Source organism: Puma concolor, chromosome B1 (assembly GCF_028749965.1).
Source record: "Puma concolor isolate L17-30 chromosome B1, mPumCon1.1.hap2, whole genome shotgun sequence".
In the NCBI taxonomy this organism is placed as follows: Eukaryota; Metazoa; Chordata; class Mammalia; order Carnivora; family Felidae; genus Puma; species Puma concolor.
This window is the reverse complement of record NC_141670.1, coordinates 16756619-16768818: the sequence shown is the minus strand read 5'-3', so window position 1 is coordinate 16768818 and position 12200 is coordinate 16756619. Positions and strand designations below refer to the sequence as shown.

At 43.1% G+C, this 12200-nt stretch overlaps 2 protein-coding genes across 38 annotated transcripts in view; one reads left to right on the top strand and one right to left on the bottom strand.

The window, feature by feature from the left end:
- CFAP96 (cilia and flagella associated protein 96) overlaps positions 1–12200 on the bottom strand; it is a 521342-nt gene that overhangs the window by 167317 nt on the left and 341825 nt on the right. The window lies entirely within an intron of this gene.
- SORBS2 (sorbin and SH3 domain containing 2) overlaps positions 1–12200 on the top strand; it is a 353761-nt gene that overhangs the window by 158237 nt on the left and 183324 nt on the right. For 5 of the 37 annotated variants that reach the window (XM_086703237.1, XM_086703238.1, XM_086703239.1 and 2 more), the window contains exon 2: positions 9694–9833. The gene's annotated coding sequence lies outside the window, so the exon portion shown is untranslated. Of the gene's footprint in view, positions 1–9021; positions 9328–9693; positions 9834–12200 lie in introns of those variants that run through there. The other 32 variants (XM_086703208.1, XM_086703210.1, XM_086703204.1 and 29 more) reach the window with 22 other exon arrangements.

Below are 12200 nucleotides of genomic sequence, written 5' to 3'. Positions count from 1 at the left end.
TCCAGTGTGGGTTCAACTCTGTCACCCCACCCTTAGCATGTGCCTCCCAGAAAGGAATTGGCATTTCTGTCAGCTAAGAGGAGCAGATCTCGGTTAAAGGGCAAGGGCTCCTGAGTGGCTCAGTTGGTCGAGTATCCACTTCAGCTCAGGTCACGATCTCGTGGTTTGTGAGTTCAAGCCCTGCCTCTTCCGATCCTCTGTCCCCCTTCGCTCTCTGCCCCTCCCCCACTTGCACTCTCTCAAAAATAAATAAACATTTAAAAGGCAAAAAGGGCAGAGAACCCTTCTTCTCAGGAGGTTCTCTGCTGTTATTGTGTGTGTGATGGGTCTTCCCTACATCTTATTGGCCAGAACAGACGGCAAGAAAATCTGGGAAGGTAAAAAAAAAAAAAAAAAAAAAAAAAAAAAAAAAAAAAAAAATCTAGGAAGGTAGGTTTTGAAATCGGCGTATTATCAGGATTCTACAGATGGAGGCAAAAGTGGATTCTCAGTAGGTAGAGAGCATTGTCTGTCACAACTATGGAACATGATTCACTTATTTGAGAGAGGAATAAGGGTGGAAATCGTGACTTGATTATCAAAACGAAATGTATCAGAGAGAAACTTCCATTGAAACGGATGCTTAAAGAAATACTTGCTGTAAAAAAGAAGGGCCCTTGCCAGAAGGCGAAAGGTGTTTGCTTTGACTCGGAGGTCCAACCCCACCTCGTGTCTGAACACAAAACATCCACTGCTGCTGGCAGGTGGGCCCTCTCCTGGAGGCCCATCCAGATCTAGCTCCAGATCCCGAAAGTCTGGATGTATTCTCCCACACTCCCTTTCTTTTTTTGGAAAATTGAGCTTGTCATTACTCATTTCTTGACATTTCTGACAGACCCCTCCCATACCGTCTTATTTCTCGTGCTTCCTTTTGTGAATAAGACTATTGTTGCTGTTTTTAGTAGGTTGACCTTGCTGGTTGGAGTATTCTCTCCCGAACCTCCCTCTAGCCAGCATGCTTGGAAGGGAGAGTATGTGTAGTCACGCCGAGGTAAACAAATGAGGTTGCTAAGAGCCAGAGGTGAGGGTCTGGGAGCCCCAGCTTCCCCTGGCCACCTGACAACTGGAGGGATCGATATTGCGGCAACATCTGCAACCCACCCGCACACACAAACAGATTGCACAAAGAGGTAGGAGGTTCTGGCTCAGAGGGCGGACGACACAAAAAATATTAGCATTTCCAGTCTCTGAAGTTTCCCATCCCCGACTTGCATTCATTTTGGAGGTCATTTCTCTTATACGCTTGATATAATGAATCTATAGTTCCTTCTAGCCTTTGAATGCTGGTCAACCGTTCCCTGTTGTTCTTTACTTAACCGTCATCTCTGTGACTTGCAAGGACCCTTTCTAACATTCCGTGTATTATTTACGTGTGTGATTATCCTTGTAAAATTAAATTTTATGGTCATGGCAATGATGGAAATGTGCCATGGATTATTGGGTTAATTCATTCTTTGAATCACTCAGAAAAGATACTTTTCATCTTCAGACATTCTTATTTATAGCAAATATCCCTCTGCCCAAGGTAGAAGGGAGGGTCTCACAGCCTCGTCTAAGACAACATGGCAAATACCAGCCTCCAGCCTCCAACTCCTGCTATGTAGCCCAAGCCACATAAAGTTCTCCTTTCCTTTCCTGTTGACATCACCTTGCCCTTTGCCAGAGAACAAGACTGTAAATCTCCCAGCTACTCGTCAGTGACAAGTAATTCATTGTACGTTTATAACTAAGGGACAATATGGACATGAGAAAGCGATTCATGCCATAGGAATCACAATGGCCTGACGGCACTGCATTGTTGACATGGTGTTTCACTTCTGTCTACTCAGAAACTAATAAACAATATCAGAAATGACTCGCAGAGAGCCAGGTGGTATAACTATCTAGGAACCATCTAGGAAATACGTAACTCTCTCAACAACCCTAACCGCTTTATAGCGGGGACCTCAACTGAGTGATTATAATTCATAATACACCCTACAACAAGTATTATTACATGGTTCTGAGAAAGGTCTGGAGATATGATGTATGAGTGCAGTAACTTGCTTTATTTCAAACCTATGTTAGAAGATTTTATGTAAATTATTATGATAATAGAATATATTACAGCCTGAAGGTTAAAACGAGTGACATTTGCCTCTTGAGAAAGCTTTTAAGCCAAAGATATAACTACAAAGCAATATATTTCAGAGAATCCTCTTGGCTGGAAATAGCTACTTAATTAGAAGACATAGTTTTTTGCTTTTTACAGGATAAGACACTTTGTATTTCACAAGTTCTGATAAATCTATAACAAAACTGTCATCATGTGTTGCTTAATGCCTTCTGGAGAACTGCTTAATCATTTATTTATTCAACAAATACGCATTAAGCACTTACTTTGTGCCAGGCACAAATGCAATAAATGTGGAGGAAATGCAATATGAAGGGGAAACAGGAACTTCCAGGCTAATGGAGGAGAAATGCATGAGTGCATCACACGAACAAACACAACCAAGTCTGACACTCAAGGAAACAAAGAATATGATTGATTGTTCAAGGGTGAAAACACATGACCTTGGGTGGATCAGGGAAGCCTTCCTGAGGAAGGGGCACTTTGCCTGAAGGACGCACAGCATTAACTGCTGAGCAGGGAAGGCATTCCGGTGACAGAGAATAGTGCATGTGACAGCCCTAAGTGTGGTCCATTCTAGGAACTGAAAGACCAGAGAGGCTAGAAGCAATGGGGCTACAAGGTAGGTAGGGAGAGGTGGGCGGAGATCTAAGAAGATGGTGCAGAGCTTTAAATAGACCACCTTAAGAAGGCTTATCTTGAAGATTTTTATACCACAGTTAGCAACTGTTGCATATGCCTCGATTTCAATAGAACATAAATATCAAGAAAAGTTATGGTTAGAAAAACAGCAGACGTACTTTTTAAGTATATGTGGGATTCAAACAGCACATATAAGACCGGTAAAGGTTTAACCAGAAAACTGAGCTTTAACACGTTTTAAGATGTCATTTCTATATACTCTCTTGCATTTGATAGTAGTTCTCTAACCATTCCTTAAGATTTTCACCTTATTTGGGAAACTCCGGCCCCAGATTGCATAATGGCACACACATGATGGCAAACCATCTCCTAAGAAAATATTTGCTTCACTTTGGTAACCAGGTAGTAGAAATAATTGGACATACGCTTTGACAACTTTCGAATAACTACACCTGCAGGTGGAGAGTATGATGGGGCTTGCCGAATGTAATTCACACAAGCCCAAGCAAAAGCACAGATGTTGGAGTCAAGAAGGGGGTTCCTGCCCAATCCTTGTGCCTACGTTTCAGGGCACAAGTGTGTAGGGTGTGTGTGACTGGTCCAAAGTCACTCAAGCTCTCGGGCTTTCCTCATGAGTGCATTTATTCCCTGTTCAGCACTCAACATACTCAGGTTCCCACAGATCACCTGGCTGACACTTCCTAAGCACACGATGCCGCCACACGTCACCATTTGTATTGAATATGCTTCACTTTGTCTCAGGTGGTTGAAGCAGATAAGCATCAAAGATGTTATTTCACTTAATCTAGCACTCATTCTGCATCCAACATGCCTGACTTTGGGGTCCACCCCTTCCATCCATCAGCATTACCTGATTTCTGGAGTCTCTATAGCATGAGACTCTGCCTCTTCAACACATCTTTGAAACTCATGCCGGTGTTTCAGGCAGTCTTGCTGCCTCTCCCTAAGCACTGAAATATTTGACTAGGAGAATGATACATTGTTCTCCTGGAATATTAGATAATGCTACTCAACTGACATGGGCCAGGGAAGCCTTCAAACATGGAGAGTGCAACTTATTTTTCTTTAAAAAAAATTTTTTTTTCAACGTTTATTTATTTTTTGGGGGGACAGAGAGAGACAGAGCATGAACGGGGGAGGGGCAGAGAGAGAGGGAGACACAGAATCGGAAACAGGCTCCAGGCTCTGAGCCGTCAGCCCAGAGCCCGACGCGGGGCTCGAACTCACGGACCGCGAGATCGTGACCTGGCTTAAGTCGGACGCTTAACCGACTGCGCCACCCAGGCGCCCCGCAACTTATTTTTCAAAGGACTTCAGGGAGAAAAAAATGCAGCCTAGAAAACAATATTCATGGGAAAACTACATTCACTTCCTTCCTACTGAGATCCTCACAAATAATAGGAAGTGATGAGGAATCAATCGAGAATTCTGAGTTCTCTTGGGAAAAAAATTTAAACAACGCTCAAAGAAGCCTTCAAAACACATGCATTCAAGAAATCACACCCATAAAATTCCCTGGAGATCATTTTGGTACCTAAAAAAAAGTGACTGGATTTGACCATACATGGCAACCTGCAGTTACTTTACTCTATTTTCATTGTTAAGTCAATGATAGCATTTACCATGTGCCAGACGTTTCCACATTCTTTTCAGACGACTCCTTTAATCCTCATAACAACCCCACGAGGCCCCATGGTAGGGAAGGAAACCGAAGCAATGGGAGGTGAAGGAACGGGCCCATGGTCACAGAGAAATGGCAGGACCGGTATCCAAATCCAGACCCACTGGCTCCAGACTCTCTGTTCTTAAGCATTACACATGTTTAATGTCTTCTGAAACAACCAAATAATAAAGTGAGAAGGGAACCTACAGACGGTCTCTGCCCACAGAATTAGGATTTTAAATATGATCACTGTGGGCCCACCTTCTCTGTTCCAGTGAGGAGTGCCCTTTTCTCGGGCCCTCTGGAACACGCAATGCTCTGAGCCCACCTGAAAAGTGAGGAGTCATCTGGCAAACTGGGGAGATTGTTCCAAATACGGTGCTCGCTTACTTAAAGGTGGAACAAAGGTGTGCTGCAGGATAACAGAAGGTTTCTCTACTCCAGAACCTGTCTTCTTCCCAGTTCTATCAATAGAGAGTTACTTAACTTACCGAGATTCTCTTTTGAGATACAGATATCCTCTGGGACAGTTTGATCTATCTCAACTATGTCCTAGCATGCGTTGTTTTTAATTTGACCACCACTTAGCTCAGAAGAGTCTCAACTTTTATTGCACACAATGGAAGGAGAGAAAGAAATGTACAGCTAAACTGATTTTCAACACTTCTATCCATTTCCCCCCTCCTCATCTCTGAAAGATTATTCCAGACCCAGCCTCTGAAACCGATCCTGCCCTTATAGAGAGTTTGAGAAATTCGGTCAACATGGCAGCGGTCCCACTCATGACTTACACCAGGTTTTTTTCTAACCAGGTCCTCATCTTATTTTCTGAGCCTGCATCTCTCCTCAGACAACACTTGGTCTGGTGGTCTAGTTCCTCTGAGAACTAGAGGAACTGAATCTTTATCCAGTCTTCCCTCCAACTCCAACCCTGGGGCAGCTGGGGGCTTCTGTCAGACTTGCAGAAGCCAGGAACACCTCCTTCCAGTCTCCCCATGCTGGCTGCAACACCCACCCAACTCCAGTCTGTTCGAGTCTTATTCTCCCAGCATCTGACAGTCCCGAAGCGTCTGCCCCTCACTGCCCTTCCAGAACGTGTCTGGTTTGCTTTTATGTTAGAATTACGTGGGGGAGCTTTTCAGATATGTTGGGTTTCGATCGGATTAGTGAAAGCAAACTCTCTAGAGATGGGTCCAGTGTACTGATACTTTCAAAATTTTCTAGATAAGCCTCACATATACTCAGGAATGAGAGTCACTACGCTATATTAATTTCTCGCAAATCTCAATGTGCACACATATAACCTGGGGATGTTGTAAAAATGGAGGTGCTGGTTCAGTAGGTATGGGTGGGGCCTGAGTTTTCACATTTCCTACAAAATTCCAAGTGTTGACTTTGATGTTGTCCATGGACTGCTCTTTAAGTAGCAAGGCCCCAGACCAGTGGTTCTCAAAATGTGGTTAAGAATCATTTGGGAAGGCGCCTGGATGGCTCAGTCGGTTGAGTGTCCAACTCTTGATCTCGGCTCAGGTTGTGATCTCACAGCCATGGGATCGAGCCCTGCATCTGGCTCTCTGCTGAGCATAGAGACTGCTTGGGATCTCTCTCTCCATCTCTCTCTCTGCCGCTCACCCATGCATGCACATGCACCTGCTCTCTGGTGCACGCTCTCTCTCTCAAATAAATATTTTTTTTTTAGAAAAAAGAATCACTTGGGGACTTGTTAGAGATGCAAAATTCCAGACCTCGCCCCAGATCTACTAAATCAGAAACTGGGGATGGGATCCGGCAAAGGCTTTGACAAGCCTTCCAGGTCACTCTGATGCCTGCTACAGTTTGAGCACCACTGGCCTAGATGGCAGTGTGCAACCACGAAAGCCGCATATATAATTCAAAATTTTCTAGTTGCCACATTAAAAAAAAAACACAATTAAACAGGTAAAATTCATTTTAACAGTTTCCTTAACCTAGGATGTCTGAGGTATTCACAGTTCAATATATAATCGATATAAAACATGAGTTTACATTCTTTTTTTATAGTAAGTCTTCAAAATTCAGTGTGCATTTTACAATTATAGGACATCTCAGTTTTGACTAGTCACATGTTAAATGCTCAATAGCCCGTGTATCCACCATATTGGACAGCCAAACTCTAGACTTAGAACAGTGATAATAGTATTAATTTTTATTGAGTGCTGGCTATGTGTCAGGCATTACTCGGTTAAGCATTTTATGTGATTATATAAGCCCTACCACAACCCTGTGGATTGGTACTATTACCATCCCCATTTTATACACAGGAGGGGTTATGCCAAAGCCGTTATCTGTTGTTTCACCAATATAGGAAGCCCACTCCCATATAAGCATCCGCAATTATTTTAAATCATTTTGTGTATAAAAACCAAAATCAAAGAGAGAAAAAAATATGATAAAATCATGAAGATTACTACTATTAGAACAGTTGCTAAGACATCAGTCGCTTGTAAAAGTCACGGTGGTTGGGCGAGTAGAAAAGACCAAATATGCTATCTTCTGATTTTTAAAAATGTGCCAAAAGTCCAACTTGCACTCTTCTGTGCCAGCAAATCTGCTGAACGGTGTTACCTGCCTGGCTGTTTGGACAGTTGGGATCTCTGGGGAATGGCGGGACCTTGATGAGTCATGACGCAAGACAGGGCTCATCCTGAATGCAAGCAGCTAGCAGGGTCAGAACCTGTCCGTTTAAGTGGAGACTGTGACGTAAAATGACTCTAGTAATAGCTAAACATGAGGCAATGGGCTTCTCTCAGTGTTCGTGTGGAAAGCAGGAGGTTTGGAATTCAAAGGTAATGGCTGCCTTGGTGGTGTTCCTTTCGTTAACTTCCATAGCGTTGCGAAGACAGCCCATTTTCACATGTATTTTTCTTTTCATTATAAACTATACAGAGGAAAAAGGAAAAACAATTAAAAAGAATTTCTATCTGAGGCTCAAATTTGCCAGAATTCCCATCTCTTGTTTTGCCAAGTAAAGTACCCTTTTTGAAACTGGCAGGTAAAAAAAAAAAAAAAAAAAAAAAAAAAGGGGGCGCCTGGGTGGCTCAGTCGGTTGAGCGTCCGACTTCAGCTCAGGTCACGATCTTGCGGTCCGTGAGTTTGAGCCCCGCGTCGGGCTCTGGGCTGATGGCTCAGAGCCTGGAGCCTGCTTCCGATTCTGTGTCTCCCTGTCTCTCTGCCCCTCCCCCGTTCATGCTCTGTCTCTCTCTGTCTCAAAAATAAATAAATATTAAAAAAAAAAAAGAAAAAAAAAAGAAACTGGCAGGTATTGGTGACATAGTAAAATGTGACCATTTAAAATAAATGAACAGAAAAATACATGATTCTAGAGAGATTTTTAAAATTCTGCTATGTATTTTTAATTTGATTAGATATTTCAAACTTAAGTTATAGGTTTTTTTTTCATTTAGAGGTCTGTGCAGTTTCTTAATTTTTTAATGTTTATTTATTTTTGAGAGAGACAGAGCATGAGCAGGGGAGAGGCAGAGAGACAGAGAGAGGCAGAGAGACAGAGAGAGAGAGAGAGAGAGAGAGAGAGAGAGAGAGAGAATCCGAAGCAGGCTCCATGCTCTGAGTTGTTGGCACAAGGCCTGATGCGGAGCTCGAACTCACAGACCCAGACCTCAAGATCATGACCTGAGCTGAAATCGGACACTTAACCGACTGAGCCCCCAGGCACCCCATCCGTATAGCTTTATAGTGTACGGCAGCTGAAGGATTTCACTATTTTATCACAAGACTTGAAATAGCAGTCATGTAACCGTTTTTTTTTTTATGTATCATGCATAATCTTCAGTATTTTCTATCATCAGTTCCAGTGTCTTTAACTGTAAAGACACAGTTGGACTTGATCTGAGCCTCTAGCAACCAACCTTCACAACATCCATTATCAAATACATCCAGGTGGTTTTCACACTGGACTAAGGATCAGGGACCCTTCTCCCACCCCTTCTTAGCAGTGCTTTCTCCCTGCCTAAGCATTCTCTAGGTTACAGGAGTAGAGAGACAGAGAAGTCAGGGATTTCACAGACACGGAATACAGGTTTTTAAGAAAATACCTAAGTGTGTTTTTGGGTAGGAAGTAACGGATCTTCCTTCTTAGGGGTGCTGTCAAAGGCACAGTAAAGCCACAGAAGCCAGAAGTTGGTCTGATGGCCACCCGTAGCATCTCCCTGCAGTCCCAGTCGACAGAAATCCCGATCTCCCGTGGCCATGGTTTGAAGTCTCCTCATGTGACCAAGAGATTGTAACAAATGCTCTGTATTCTTTATTCTTGCTGCCTCGGTGTGCTGTGAGCCTTCTGAGGCAAGGACCCTGTTTATTTCACTCACTCTTGTTATTCTCACCATGTGTGACACACAGGAGGCTCGCAAGTACCGGCCACACAAATTGCTGAATGAATGAACAGCACTCCTAGATCTTAATTTATAATTCTAGAAATAAAGTGAAAGCCCCAAGTCTGCTGCTCGTTGTTGGTGACCCAATCTGAATTACTCCTTTGGAAGCACAAGCAAGGGATCCGTGTCTGTCTGCATCATGTCACTGAATGGTCCCCAGTCGCTGCCAACAGATAAGAAATGTCAACAGCTTAACCCAGTAGCTTTCAAAAATAGCACAGTTGACGAAACTGGAAATTTAGGTGCGTGCGAGAAATAAACCATTTGTGTTCAGGCTTAAGAAGGATAGGGTGACAACAGACATTCCTCGGAGAGATCTAAAATATTTTTTAAGACCCCCCAGAAGCGAGTAATCATCAGAAGAAACCTCCTCCCTCTCAATAAGGCACAAAGAGGACACCTTCTTTTCAACACATCAGGTAAGTCATTCGGAAAACCTGAGGATTGCGGCACGGCACCGTGTGTCTTTAAGATTTCAGTCAAGTTGTTTTTGCTGTTGTCGTTTTCAACAGTGCTGGCAGTTCTCCTCAAAATGTAAATGAGTATTTGTACAGCGAACCACGTTGTCGTGGGTTTCCTGGTTCGTGCCCCCCCCCCCCCACCACGTGGGGAAAGGGGGAGGGAGGTGGCGACTCAGGGAAGGCTTTTTCATCCCTTTGCAGACAACTCCGGCCGCTGTTAATGCTGAAAATAGCTCAAATGCTCTCAGAACAGTGGCACCACCCAGCAGCTGGGATTCTTTCCCTCTCTTATTTGCCGTCTCTCTTGCCTTTTTTTTCCTTCAGACACTTGCATTGGACTTAATCTTAAACCTCTGGAGTTCAAGACCTTTTAAAAAGGGCTAAATAAACAACCTCTACATGTAAAAGGCCACTGACTCCTACTTCCTCTGTTTAGAGCAACTGTTGAGCCCAGCTGCCTGGAGGTAAGATTTTTTTTCTTTTTTTTCCTTCTGGAATTATTTCATTGGTTTCTGATATGTGTCTGACGATCGTCTCTGACATAACTCATTTATAGTGAAGGTATGGGGCGGCTGTGCACGATTTGCAGGTAAATGTGGTGTTCCGGAATACAGCAATGGCATCTGGACATTTCTGTGGCTGTACTTTTAAACTTTGCTCAAAGCTCTCTGTCACGTTGACCTGTGATACATACTGGCCTGTGACTGAGCTACATCAGAACTCCAATTAACCTGACGGCCAGCAGTGAGAGGGTCCAGACATCGTAATTTTGTTGTTTAGACTGTTTACTTATTTTTAACTTTCTAAGGGCATGGAAAAAGAAAAAAAAAAAGGAAAAAGCTGCAACCACCTGAGCCAAGAAAATGTCAGTAATTAGTCTTTAAGGAGAATGAGATAGCTCTATTTTATTTTGTTCTTGGATCACCGCTTTGTTCCTTGCTAATGTGGAAGAGGTTTTTTTTTATGTTTCATTTTTTAAAATTTTCATGTTCCTGCCACAGTTCAGGTGACCTGGCTTTGAAAATGCTTTACCTAGCTAAAGGTCTTTGGCTAGCAGGTTTCTGTAACGGGACAGTACAGTATTCTGGAAAGTCTTCTGTGCCTCTCCCCTCGTCCTCCTTATGCGCATGCTTGATATTTTGCAAAGTACTTTGATCTGTGGACTTTAACTTCAAACACAGCAGTTAACTTTGATTGTGGGTATTTACTGTGTTCAGTAAAACACTTTTTTTTTTTTCTCAATGCTTTTATACCATTTCCTTTCAATCTATGTGGCTTTGGTTTTCCTTACTGATGATGTCTGAGGTTTTACTTGTATAGGAACTCCCAACTCAAAGGAAAAGACTGTTTTATGGGAAGGTCTCTCACCTCTCACCATACAGGCTTTAGGACAACTCTCTGCACCCCCTCTGAGCAGACGTGTGAAAGTAGCGAAGGAAGGACGGTGCATACAACCTGATTCTATCAACCCCTCCCTTGAGTTGCCCTGTTGCCTCAAAATTACAATGTGCCTTGGGGCCTAATGTTGCTTTTTCAACATGGACACTGAAATCCTTGGAATTTAGATTCTTGTCTCCAAAGAAGTTTATTTGGTATCTCAGACCACATGGCAAAAGAAAACATGCATTTTAAACACACTGATCTTCTGGGTAACTTTTAAACAATACAAACAGACAAAACATTACAAGAAAGACATTTTCTAAGAAGGAAAACTAGGGGAAAAAAACAGAAAGAAAAACGCTTTGTAGCCAAAAGTCTGCTATGTGAGTGAAACATCTGCTAAATGAGGGATAAGAATTTTTTTTTTTTAATGAATTTCTTAGAATTGGCCAAGTGGAACAGTTTCTCGCCATGCAGTAGGCTTTTAAATGTTCTCTTTACTTTGAAGAAAACTCGTGTGTTAATTACATTGCTCTGTTAGCCTTTGCTTCCCTAGCCCAAGCAGAGGGTGTTTTCAAAGTCCTCTGCTAGGTACTGAGCTTGACGTTCCCTGGCACAGGGTCCCCGTGTGTTGTGTTCAGGTTAGGAGTAGAAGAAGCCTAATCCTGTCAGGAGACTGCTTCCGTCCCAGCCAAGGAAGTGGCTCCTTACAGCGAACACAGTCTGCTCTCTGTAGCCTGCACCTTGCTGGGAAGGAAAGCAAGTGGCCGCAGGACAAGTTTTCAGAGGGCTGAAGCTACAGAGGATGCTATGGGTTCGGAGGTCCCTTTAGATTCGAAATAGAGGCAAGATAAGCTCTAGAGTTTGAGTTTAGTAGGAAAACCTAGAGATGCGCCCTCTGGTTTTTCTTTCCAAAAGTTGGACATTTACGTGCTACCTTTTTCCTTTCAAATCTGCATTTTAAGGAGTCTCTTCATCCTCACATTTCTGCATACAAATTTTAAATCCTCCGGTTACTTTGAGCACGTGCTTCACTGCTTCCTAGGGCCTTGGAGGGTCTAGAATTTTCTCCCCCGGAGTACCAGGAAGCCTTGATTTGGCATTGATGAGCGCAGATATATGCTGAAGGCAACATAAGTTTAGTTGCAGAATACAGTGGCACCAAGATGAAGTGCATTTGGAAGATGACAGACAGCCATTTCATTCTCCGGCAAGTCATTTTTTTCTGTTTCGCTCTTGTTGAGCGGTTTTCTGTGTGTTTGCCTCTTTACTTCCCTTCACCCCTTAATTTTACTCTGAAACTTGGGATTGTTTGAATGTGAAACTCAAGGTGAAAGCTAGCCAAAGCCACTGAGTTTCACACAGGTTCCACATGAAAGAAGTATTCTACCCAGGCTTGCTCGAAACTTGGCCCATGTTTTACCAAAAGTTTCATGAATGTCAGTGAGCCT